Below are 13851 nucleotides of genomic sequence, written 5' to 3' on the forward strand. Positions count from 1 at the left end.
CATTTTCTTCAAAGTCTCAAGGTACATAATGTTCAGGTTGGCTCCGCCATCCATGAGGCACTTGGAGAAATCATACCCGTCAATGCTGGGACTTACAACCAAGGTGTAGCACTCCTTTGGAATGATGGTGGGGTGATCCGCCCTATCAAACGTGCAGGGAGTTTCTAAGCACCTTACATACTGCGGCACAGCCGGAACTGTGGTGTTCAGGATCCGGAGAGCTGATTTGTTGGCTCGGACTGTTGGTGTTCCGAGGAAGGTGTGGTATGCACCCGCACTCTTTTTTCCGAAGGGGTTGGATTTGTTAGGTGCGGAAGCCTCTTTGGGATCCGGCGAAGCGTCATCCTCGTCCATCGCCTCGGAGCTGTCTTCGTCCTTTTCCTTGTTCTTGCCCTTTCCACCTTTGTCGCGTGGGCGGTGCTTCCGGGATCGCCTGTATCCTGCTTTCGGCTCGACCTTTAGGTCATTGACCCACTTGCAGTTGTGGTTAGTATGTGAGGATTTGCCAGTAGCTGGATCCATGTGGGTCAGGCATGGCATGTCCCTATACTCTTCATAAGTTTGGGGAGCGCGGAACCCAGCGGCAGTGACTTCGTCACTGCGCTTCTAGCCCCTGCCGGCTGCGCCTCCACGTTCGCGGCCTCTTCCGCCTCCTTGACCTCCGTGTTGGAACGCCATGGCGACTGTAACACCCCAAATATCAATAAAAAGAAAGTTAGAGAATTCCAGAAAGCAAAATTTCAAACCAACAAAAACTTTTCTATTTGCATATAGTACCATGCATAGGACTGGTGCATTTGAGTGATATGCCATGATGATTGTTATTACTTGTATTTGATATGCTCTAAAACCCTAGTTTGATCATATTAAGATCACCAACCAAATAAATCAAAGAGGAAGAAAATCCATAAAATGAAAAAAACCTAAAAACCCTCACATATGCCCTATGGCATTTTTATAAATTTTGACCCTAGACCTATTTGGTCTTCACCATTAGTTGAATAATGTTATTAAACACTTATTACAACTTTTGGAATCAAAGGATCACTTTTCAAATGGATTTCAAACACAAAACTAGCTCACATATGATATTGGTCAATTTTGACAATTCTAGTCTGATCACCACTTTGAGCCCTTGCCATTCATTTTTCCCAAACCAACTTTAGCTAACTCTTTGCACCATTTCAAAGTCAACATCAAGGTGAACAACTTTGGTGAAGATCATCATGCCAAATTCATCTTGGATCATGAGCAAGGCTCATTCAAAGTTTCAACCTTCTCACATATGCAACATTCCTCACTTAGCCAAATTTGCAAATGTTTGAATTCTAAAAATTCCACCACCACCTCAAAACCTCTCTGGTCATTTAAAACTTATATCCACCCTCACATTTCAAAAACTTCCACCGTTCGAATTATTTCAAATTGAGACAAATTTGTAATTTCCAAATTATGGCACTATTTGCCACTATTGCAAATAGTGTTCTATGCCACCTAAACTACTCTAATCTAAACCAAAGCTATTCTACCTTGTCCCCTGGCTCCCTCTAACCCTAAGTGCTGCATAGAAACCCTAGGGAGAGAGAGAGAGCAAGCAAAGACATGGCCATGCCGGCCCATGCCGGCCATGTTCTTCTCCCTCTTCCCTCCTTCATCACCACCACTGGCCACCTTGCCAAACCGCACCAACACACCACCCTAGCGCCGCCTAGCATCGCCACGGTCGACGAGGACGACGACAACGCCCGGAACGCGCGCGCCCAGCACACGCCCAGGACCGTCAGTATGCCGATCGTGTCGCGCGTGGACGCGCGCTGGACACGCGCCGCACGGCCACCTCACGCAGCCCCTGGACCCCCTGCGAGCACGTTGAGCATCTGCGTGACACCACGACGCCGTTGGACACGCCCTCGACCACGACCCGCACCCGCCGTCGCCGGAGAAGCCAACCCTGGTCCGCCGCGGGCGCGGCAGACACGGACACAATCCCACGCCATACCACGCCGCCCTTCCGTGCCAACACCACCTCTAGCTTCGCCTGGACGAGGAGAACCCGACAGCATCGCCGCCCAGCTCGACCAGCCGCCGGAGACACCGCGCCATGGTCGCCCGCATCACTGCCCCGCAACCCTCACTCGATTCTATAAATATGGAGTTCCCTGGACGAAGCTGAGCACACCACCAGACTCCCCACCTCTCACTGCCTCTCCTCCACCCCACCATTCGTTCGATCATCGCCGGAGCCGCGCCAATTTGGAGATCGGAGCCGCCGGTACCTGGTGGACGCCGCCGTCGATTGGAGCTGTTCCAGGAGGAGCCGCCGGTACCTGGAGCTTCGCCGTCGTCCACATCTACCCCGAGCATATTGCCATCCCTTGCTGGAGCCGCCGTAAGCTCTCCCACCCCCTAGGTCCGCCGCCAGCACGTCGGGTTCTCGTCGGAGAAGACGATGAACCTCGACCGTCCGATTTGCTTCTAATCCAACGCCCCACCTTAAAACGTACCGGTTCGGGTTTTAACAGCCACTGACGCGTGGACCCCACGCTGTCAGCATTCCGCGCGTCTGTGGACCGTGGTGGGCTGGAGTGGGCCGTTTTAATTCAAATCGGCCCAGCTTCGTTTTCCCGCCGGCCCTTTAATTCAAAATCTGTTTAATCAAATCCAAATAAATTTCAATACTGCTGCCACTTTGAAATTCAATAGATTCACATTGGCTCAACCAAATTTAGTGAATTTTATGTTGTTGGAAAGCTACTGAAATTCTCTACAACATGCCACTGGTACCATGGCCAGATTCCTTGTAGAATTAATGTGATAAAAATAACAAGACAGGGACTTTTCCCTATTCAAATAATTCTTAAAATTCAACCAAAATAGATTTTAAGATAATTCCAACTCTAATAGCTCACATTTGACTTACACTAATTGTTTCTGCAAGAAAATGGTGTGGTCACCTTGCATGATCATGCCATAGTTTAATGAATGGATATTTGGACTAGTTTAACTAGTTGATATTGTCCAAAACTATTAAAGTAAATTGGGTGAAGTCTTATACTTCATTTAAACTGGTCTCACATGCATTCATGGGATGTTTGTACCTCGGGTCCAAACTCTCTTATATGAATTACTTGAGATTTAAATCATATGTAGTGCTATTAAAATGGTATGAGGTGATCTACCTCATTTAAATCATTTTCACAAATGATGATGATGAACATTTGACTCAGGTCAATATGAGTTCATACATGATTGTTTGAGAAATTAAATCTTAAGAAGATTTCAATGAGAGGAAATTATTTCTCAAGAACAATATGGAAACTATCATTTACATATGTTATGAGAGGAAATTATTTTTCCTCAAACAACACAACCCATGCACCTAAGTAGATTATTTGTGTGCATAGAATAGTTTGTGTGATTATATGTGATATGTGGGATAGCCATTGAATTAGTGAGTAATTATACTCGTATTCAAATTTAGACGGTAGCACCCGGAGAGTACGCCGAAGAAGAAGGATACTACCAAGAGGAGGAGGAGGAACAGTTTGAGGACTACCAAGGCAAGCTAATATTCTTGCAAAGTGCAAAGCCCCTTGGGGCAAGGCACCATGACTCTTACCTTTTCTTACATAAGCCTATCCCAAGTTTTTACTTTACAAGCTTTTATTTGTTTTCTCAATAAGTTACTTTTATAGTTAACTTTGGTCAAAGTACAAGTTGGTTACTAGAGTAGTGAAGTAGTTTCCATCAAGCAAAGCAAGATAGCACCCCTCATGGATTAGAGCTAGTGCTAATGAATTAAAACTTGACTACTCTAGATGGGAACAATGTGAATTTGAAATGAATTTGAAACCTTGGAATGATGATGCATTCCATTGAATGATTTTTGAAGGTGAATTTGAACAAGAGAAGATGGTGATTTTTGATAAAACAATGATGTTGGTTTGAATGCGATACCTTTCCAATTATCAAGTACCCCCACAATACCTGATTATGGGTAGGGCTTAACTGGAAGTTTATGTGTCTTAGTATGGGTTCCCTCTAAACAAGCGTCATCGGGGTTATGCCGAAAGCTGCCTCTACCACAAAAGAATTGATGAGAAATGACGTGAAACGAGGTGAATGTCCGGCCCAAGCCCCGTGCAGTTCCCAGGTTGACGAGTTGGTCTTCACCTGGGAGGCCAAGCTCATGGGGAGAGGTGCTCATACTAGGATATGTAAGTGAAAGGTTATGGTTGATGATCCGCGTACTGTGTTACGATGATTCGGGGAAATCCCGACGGATGAAATCAAATGTTGTGGCACAAGTGTGCAATCTCTGCAGAGTGTAAATCTATTCGAATAGCCGCGTCCACGGTTACGGACGGTTGGAAAGGCCATACAGTTTCCGATGTCATATTTTTTTGAAAATGATGTTGAAAGGTGATGGTGAAATGACTTGTGGTGAATTGACTTGAATTCACTACATGAATGGTGGGAATGACACTAATGTTCCCACTTGAGTTAGTTAGCACTTGAATAAGCTTTTCTCAAACTTTGTGAACTAAAACTAGCTTTATGCAAATAAACTAGATCTTAGCAAACCATACTAGAATGTCTAGAACTTACTTTAGTATTAGTTTGCGAGTACTTAAAGTACTCACGGCTTTGTCCCTGGCTATTCAAATGGCCAGAGTATGAAGATGAACAAGGAGATGACCAACAGGACGCGTACGACAACTAAGCGCCTTCCGACGTCAAGCGTTGGCCTGTGGACTAGAGAGTCCTTGTATCTTACGCTTCCGCTATGTTGAACTATGAACTTGTGTTTGTTCGTTGATCGATAGATCAACTATTCGTGTAATATGGATCATGTGATTCCAAGATTGTAAGACTTATGGTATGTAATGAATGATGACTGTGATACTCAACTATTATGCCTCGCAACAACAATAATCCTGGGATTGCGATGTATGACATAATAGGCATTCGGACTTAAAAACCCGGGTGTTGACAAGTTGGTATCAGAGCCATTGTTTGACCTTAGGAGACCTTAGTTAGAATGGGCGTTCTGAAAACTTAACTTTGAAATCAAATGAAAGAAAATATTTGTGAAAACTTACTACACTCTTGTCTTGAGACTTTGCAAAAATTTGATGAATCATGTTCCATCTTATTTGAATCAACTTAAAATTTTGCCACACTTTGCACTCTCTAACTTACTTATCCAATTCTCTTTCAGATGGAGCCAAATGAACCCATCAACACCAAGTTTTATCAACTTGGGAACGGAGGGAGCTTGATCTTCGAGAACGACCTTGACGCCATCTCTGAATTCCTTGGGCGCCCACACCCTGAGTTCCACGGGGTTCAGCTGGACGACACGCCCGGGGGAGAGTTGCAGTGGGTGATCACTGCCGACTTAAGGGGCAAGATGGAGCCTCCCACCTCGGAGAGGATCCTGTTCTTGTTCCGGGAGAGCAACTGGTTAGATGGACTTGCACGTGCCCTTCAGGAGGCACTTGCTCGTCTTTGTGGCCAGAATGCGGTACGCCTGCTCGCGTCCCGCTACGCACACTTGGTGAGGCGTGATGCTGCGGGAGTGCCCATGGAGCTACAGCCACACCCGGAGTTGAGGCACCACGCTGAGCACTTGGACTTTATGCTCTACCAGACTCAGAAGGACCTCGACGCCTCCCGCGCTTACGCGAACCAGACCCATGCTCACATCACCGAGCAGGGTGAGGCGATCAAGCTACTCAACAACGACCGCAGGAGCCTTCGCCAGCACGTGCCAAGAAGGACGCCACAATTCGGCGCCTTTGCGCCAAGAATAGCATCACTCGAGGCCACTGTCAAGGCCCAGGAGGATCAGATCCGTCAGCTGGAGGATGACGATGGAGGCATCGACATTCAGGGAGGAGACGCCTTCCTGAGCGACGACAACGACTTTGAGGAGGATGAGAACACCGAGGAGGAGGACTACGGGTTTCTGGAGGCAGGACCCGACGACTACGTCCCGATCGATGTCGATGATGAGGAGTAGTTGCACTAGTCTCACTTATAGTAGGTGTGAGTTGTATCCCGTCCCTTGTCACTACAACACGACAGAGCTTTGGTAACACGGTCTTGTGTTACTACAGGTCCAAAAACGTGTTACTGTGTCATTTAGTAACACAATTTAAGATGTGTTCCATTAGGTCGTGTTACTAAGAGGTGTCCACTGTCACACATAATAATTGTTCCTATATGTTATATAGTGTGTTACAAGTATTCTCTAGTAACATGCATCATATGTGTTACATAATGTGCTAGTAACACCATTTTATAACTATAGGAACACAAGTAGTCACATACTTTTTAGATGTAGTAACATAGTTTTCTAAGAATAGTAACACATTCTAGTAGCTCTAGCACCATAAGCAGTAACATACTTATCTAGATGTTGTAACACAATAACTAATGATTGTTAACCACTTAAGTAACACATTTCTCTAACTATAGTAACCCAAGTGGTAACACAATTACATTAGTACCGTGACAAGCAATTCCTCTCTAATTTTTGTATATATATTTACTTTTATATATAAGTTCACATAATTTATATTCTTAAAGAGAAAAAAAGCGTGAATCAAACACATTTAGAAATGTAAACGCCAAACTGGACAATAGATAGAGCACATAAGCACAACACAAACATTATTCACATAACACTTCACCATTCATAACATCTGGACTATACAGAATGATCTTTTATTACATTTAACAATATGCCAATCTAAAATACAGTCATTACTTAGTTACATTCCCAAACATTATTTGGCTTCTCCATGGGAGTCACTGTGGAGTATTCAACTGCAACTCATCTATCATGCTATTGAATCTGCAAAATGAAAATTGGATTTAAAGTTATGATTAAATATTCATAAACATAATTAAAACATATTTAAGAAAATAACTTAAAACAGAGGCCAAGAAACTGCATATCCTGCTGCAAAAGCTTCACAAATTCAACATACATCCATGATGACAGTTGGCAGAATCCAAACAAATTTATTTGTTCACAAAGAAAGAAGCAATAATAAAAACTTATAAATAAAAAAGTATCAGAAATGTATCAACAAAGGTAAACATCACAACATCCTCAGATTTATGGGAATGAAAAATATATATGAAGCAAAGACCTACAAGCTTGACCACTTGTTGGCAAACGCAGTGGTGCTTTATGTTGTTCTAAACAGCAGTTGCCGCATTTGCCAATTATTCAGCTTCCTAATAATTCCCTATCTAAACGTAGTGGTGTGAGCTGAAAAGTAAGAAAATTGACTTTCTTAATTTTCACTATCTAAAAAGGGCAGCGCTGATTATACTGAGAACATGAACTAAACCTAATAATACGTAGCTAGCTTCTGGAACATCATAAAACAATACCATGACACAAACTAGACAAAGGTGCTGATTACCAGGAAGACATTTAGTGTCAGACTTGGACAGGAAAAAATCTGAGTGATAATTCTTCTATGCAAATCTTACAATGAACTTGGGGAACCATCTAGCATAAAAAAAACTTGCACTCTACATTAAACGAAAGATGGTGAAGAACATCATTGATGTAATAAATCGTTGTACATTAGTACAGATAAACTTCATTGCCAGCCTTAACACTCGACATAATGTGATATACAAAAAAAACATGCCTAAGTATATATTAAAATCCTCGCGGAAAAATACAAATTCCTAGAAAAAAAGTATATATGAAAATTACACTTTTGTTTCTCCCGAGGAATCACATATAACTATGAATTTACATGGTTACCTATGACTTAAATATTACAGTATTCAGCAGGATATACTATCTTTCATATTTTTTGGTACAATAAAATGCAGGTATATCCCACTTCGAAAAACTGAAGCATAGCCACCTCAAAAAAATGAAGCATAGTACTAAGCACTCGCGCTAAAAGCACACTAAACAGAAAGATTTGAGAGAAGAGGGTGCTTACCTTAGTTATCTTTGCCAGCTCAATGTTCAGCACCTGGGCAAACTTGCTGTCCCTAACTTCATCCCTAGAACCAAGATAATGAAATTTGTTTGAGATAAGAACATGATAAATTAAGAATTATCATGAGCATAGAAACACGTCACATATGGTTTTCTTTACAACGGAAGAAAATATTCTCATGCTTAAATGAGAGCTTCAATATTTAGAGTTGCATATTGATTTTGTAGTGGCTGAATACCTAAAATGATAATTTTTTCAGTCTTCCTTCTGTTAGAACTAATGTAAAAGTTACACAGTAAAAACTCCCTAGTGAAGTAATAAGTCCAGGCTCGCCCAATCTCCTGTTCTGGTGAGCAGCACGCGGATAGGATTGTCCAGGCATAATACCAAACATCCTAATGATGTAGACCTCCAGATCCCTGTGTGTCCTCCTCCGGCAGCACCGAACAATGAACAAATCAGAGAAAAACTGCAGATTGAACCGATATAGCCTAGACCGCGTGCGGCCGTACACAGAGTACGTGGGTGGAAAGAAGGACGAGGGCGCTTACCAGATCATCGTTCATCTTGTTCCCATTGGAAGAAGGCTTGGCGGGTGGGTCGGGCTCCGTGGGAGCGGGGTCATTGTGGCCGGCTCCGAGTAAGCAGCGCGCCGGCGACCCACTGCCTGAAACACGGCGAGGAAACGGTCTCCGCGATTAGCAGGCACCGCGAATCCGCGATGCAAGATCTAGACACATGCCGGTGGGGCTGGTGGTCGAGATGGAGACGACCTCTGATCGGGAGAACGCGAAGGAAGGAGGAGGGTGAGGGGATTCATGAGCGCCACTTGCCGCGGCCCGCGGGCATCGAATCAGGACGATGAGGAAGTGGAGGCGCTGATCGTGGTGCGTCATCTGGAGGATGAGATCCAGACGGGAGTAGATAAGGATATAGAGTCCCTCCAGCCTAGGCCCACTTGCACACGGAGTTGAATTTTTCATCTACGCGCCTGTGTTTCCCGCTGCGTGGTTTGAAAAAAAAAAATCAGCCATGCATGATAACAGAACTTGGAAAAATATATCTTGCTATACGAACACATTGATCTTATTTCAACGAGCAAATACATTTTATTCTGGAATCATCTCGGCGCAAGGTTAGGCAAAATTGATGGTAAAATTACATGCATACAATATTTCTCACGGAATTGATTTTTGACACCTAAACTAACATCATAGTCTTGGTGGGTTACTACGCGGGTAAATTAAAGTATTTGAGTATTTTAAAGAAGATACACTTGATAACTGATATGACATCGGATGAGAAACTTACCAATATAATAATTTTCCACCTCTGTGACGGGGAAAATGATTTTGTGGCCGTATTAATCCGATTTCATATGGAAAACTGGACATGAGAGTACTCAAATAATTCAAACATGATGGTATGTGATTTTGTTCGAACTCCTCCTACTGGAGTTTGTGTTCAGTTGTGCTAGTGTCATTCAACCAGAGGACACACGAAAAATGATTGTGAAATTATTCAAATCATCATTTACTTGGAGGTGTGGTGGTGATGATCGTGAGGATTTCAAAATATGCATGTGGGAATTTTCTTGGAATTTTATAGCTAATTTCTATTTAGATTATATTTTTTCTATAAAAAAAAGACATATTCAGAATTACCTCCACTTACTTGGGCTGAAACTCTTGTGAGGACCATGTTTTATCTATCTATCTATCATGTCCCTCTGGCCTTCGTACCTAAATTACCCGGCCAGACTTGATTTTAGGCCACTTCATTCAGCAGAGCAAAAAGAAAATGTGGATTGCTACTTTAGACGTTACGCAAGCCCAACAAAGAAGTAGACTAGTAGAAAACATGTCTTTCGTCCAGATCTGCCCGGAGCAATAGTCCCGGTTGTGTTTGGAACTGGGACTAACGGACCAATGTGAAAATTAGTTCCGGTTCCAACGGCTAGGATGTTGCGCGGGGTACGGCCAACATCACTCACGGTTCAAACAGGACTTTTAGTCCCAGTTGGAAACACCAACCGGGACAAAGTGGTTGCGGCAGGCACGATCCTACATCACGCACGTGGGTCATTGGGTTTTTTCTTTGATAAATAATAGTGCCTTAAAATTCTAGTCATTTTCATCTGTAGGGCATGTAATACTAGATACCAACTCATGATTATGTGTTATACTATAATCTGCCGTTTGTAACACATCCGGAGTAACTCAAATTTACATGTTACCATAATAGTATCCTTGTAACACATCCGGAGTAACTAAACTTTACATGTTACTAGTATAGTATCGTTGTAACACGTTTTTAGATCTTGCTTAACATATGTTACTGTCTGTATTTGTAACACACATGATGTGTTACCCCACTTTTACTTGTAACACCTCATTTCAAGTGTTACATGATTGTGTTACCAAAGCTCTGTCCTGTTGTAGTGCAAGTCTGGTGCCTCAATAAAATTCGTCCTTACGGACCGGTTTGCTTTTGACAGATTTCGCCTTTTATTTCGCATTGCTTCTTTTGCTATGTTGGATGGATTTCTTTGTTCCATTAACTTCCAAGAGCTTTGAGCAATGTTCGGAAGTGTTAAGAATGATTGTGTCACCTCCGAACACGTAGAGTTTTTGATTATGCACTAACCCTCGTAATGAGTTTGTTTTGAGTTTGGTGTGGAGGAAGTTTTCAAGGGTCAAGAGAGGAGGATGATATACTATAATCAAGAAGAGTGAAAGCTCTAAGCTTGGGGATGCCCCGGTGGTTCACCCCGCATGTTTCAAGAAGACTCAAGCATCTAAGCTTGGGATGCCCAAGGCATCCCCTTCTTCATCGACAAATTATCAGGTTCCTTCTCTTGAAACTATATTTTTATTCGGTCACATCTTATGTACTTTACTTGGAGCGTCTGTTTGTTTTTGTTTGTGTTTTTGTTTGAATAAATGCTTGTGTGGGAGAGAGACACGCTCCGTTGGTTCGTATGAACACATGTGTTCTTAGCTTTTAATGTTCATGGCGAAGGTTGAAACTCGCTTCGTTAATTGTTATATGGTTGGAAACGGGAAATGCTACATGTAGTAATTGATAAAATGTCCTGGATAATTTGATACTTGGCAATTGTTGTGCTCATGTTTAAGCTCTTGCATCATATACTTTGCACCCATTAATGAAGAAATACATAGAGCTTGCTAAAATTTGGTTTGCATAATTGGTCTCTCTAAGGTCTAGATAATTTCTAGTAAAGAGTTTGAACAACAAGGAAGACGGTGTAGAGTCTTATAATGTTTACAATATGTCTTTTATGTGAGTTTTGCTGCACCGGTTCATCCTTGTTTTTGTTTCAAATAACCTTGCTAGCCAAAACCTTGTATCGAGAGGGAATACTTCTCATGCATCCAAAATCCTTGAGCCAACCACTATGCCATTTGTGTCCACCATACCTACCTACTACATGGTATTTCTCCGCCATTCCAAAGTAAATTTCTTGAGTGCTACCTTTAAAATTTCCATTCTTTACCTTTGCAATATATAGCTCATGGGACAAATAGCTTAAAAACTATTGTGGTATTGAATATGTACTTATGCATTTTATCTCTTATTAAGTTGCTTCGTTGTGCGATAACCATGTTCCCGGGGACGCCATCAACTACTCTTTGTTGAATATCATGTGAGTTGCTATGCATGTCCGTCTTGTACTGAAGTAAGGGAGATTTACCACTCATTTAATGGTTAGAGCATGCATAATGTTAGAGAAGAACATTGGGCCGCTAACTAAAGCCATGTATCATGGTGCACTACAAGAAAAGTTGCCATGGCCGACGAAGTTGAAGTCGCGCCGTGGTTGCTGGTGTACCATGGCCGACGATTTTTGGTCCCTCCGTGGTGCATGTCAAAACTTTTTTTTTCTCGTTTTTGAGGCCACCTAGCCCGACGAAAGCGGCCAAAACGTCGCGTATGGTGGCCCGGGACGTGGTGCATCGCGAATTCTCGGGTTCGCCGGCCGAGTCAACGCAAATCCGCACCGCCCGGGGATGTAGGGCCCGGATGGCAGCCTCTCAGCATTGTTTTTTTCTCGATCGCGCCATCTCGTTCAACGCTCTCCGATCGAGCCGTTTACGATGCGGGATCATGGGTCCCGCATGTCATCCTCTATGAACCAAAATTCTTTCTATTCTTGGATTTTTTTGACCCCCGATTTCCGGCTACTTCCTTTTTCTTTTGATCCCTTGCCGCCTTGGAAACGTTGAGACCGCTGTCTGCTAAATGGGACCCGCATGTCATCCTCTATGTGCAATCAACTTTCTTTTCTTGGAGTTTTTTTGGCACCTCAAATTTGGTCACTTGCCTTTTTCTTTCGATCCCCCGCCGCCTCTCAAACGGTGATACCGCTGCTGCTAAATGGGACCCGCATGTCATCCTCTATGTACTATAAAACTTTCTTTTCTTGGATTATTTTTGGCACCTCATATTTGGTCACTTGCCTTTTTCTTTCGATCCCCTGCCGCCTCTCAAACGGTGATACCGCTGCTGCTAAATGGGACCCGCATGTCATCCTCTATGTACTATAAAACTTTCTTTTCTTGGATTATTTTTGGCTCCTCATATTTGGTCACTTGCGTTTTTTTCTTTCGATCTCATGCCACGTTTGAAACGTTGAGGAACCTGCTGGCTCATGGGACCTGCATGTCATCCTCTATGTGCTATAAAAGTTTATTTTCTAGGGATTTTTTTCACTCTCCGATTTTTGTCTATTTCCTTTTTCTTTTGATGCCACGCCTCCTTGGAAACGTTGAGTAAGTCTGCTTACTCATGGGACCCGCATGTCATCCTCTATGTACTATAAAACTTTCTTTTCTTGGATTTTTTTGGCACCTCATATTTGGTCACTTGCCTTTTTCTTTCGATCCCCTGCCGCCTCTCAAACGGTGATACCGCTGATGCTAAATGGGACCCGCATGTCATCCTCTATGTACTATAAAACTTTCTTTTCTTGGATTTTTTTGGCACCTCATATTTGGTCACTTGCCTTTTTTCTTTCGATCCCCTGCCGCCTCTCAAACGGTGATAACGCTGCTGCTAAATGGGACCCGCATGTCATCCTCTATGTACTATAAAACTTTCTTTTCTTGGATTTTTTTTGACACCTCATATTTGGTCACTTGCCTTTTTCTTTCGATCCCTGCTTGCCTCTCAAACGGTGATACAGCTGCTGCTAAATGGGACCCGCATGTCATCCTCTATGTAAATCATGTTTCTTTTCTTGAATTATTTTTGGCTCCTGATATTTGGTCACTTGCCTTTTTCTTTCGATCTCATGCCACGTTTGAAACGTTGAGGAACCTCGCTGGCTCATGGGACCCGCATGTCATCCTCTATGTGCTATAAAAGTTTCCTTTGTTGGATTTTTTTTCACCCGCTGATTTTTGGCTTGCCTTTTTCTTTTGATCCCATGCCACCTTTGAAACGTCGAGTAAGCTGCTGGCTCAAGGGACCCGCATGTCATCCTCTATGTCCATCAACTTTCTTTTCTTGGATTTTTTTGACCCCCTAATTACTAGCTACTTTCTTTTTCTTTTGATCTCAAGCCGCATTTCAAACATTGAGACCGACTGTCTGCAAAATGGGACCCACATGTCATCCTCTATGTACAATAAATCTTGGATTATTTTTGGCTCCTGATATTGGGTCATTTGCCTTTTTCTTTCGATCTCATGCCGCCTTTGAAACGTTGAGTAAGCTGCTTGGTCATGGGTCCCGCATGTCATCCTCTACGAACAATAAAAGTTTCCTTTCTTGGAGTTATTTTTGACCCCTAATTTCTGGCTATTTGCCTTTTTATTTCGATCCCTGCCCCTTTGAAACGATGAGG

Source organism: Lolium rigidum, chromosome 4 (assembly GCF_022539505.1).
Source record: "Lolium rigidum isolate FL_2022 chromosome 4, APGP_CSIRO_Lrig_0.1, whole genome shotgun sequence".
Classification (NCBI taxonomy): Eukaryota; Viridiplantae; Streptophyta; class Magnoliopsida; order Poales; family Poaceae; genus Lolium; species Lolium rigidum.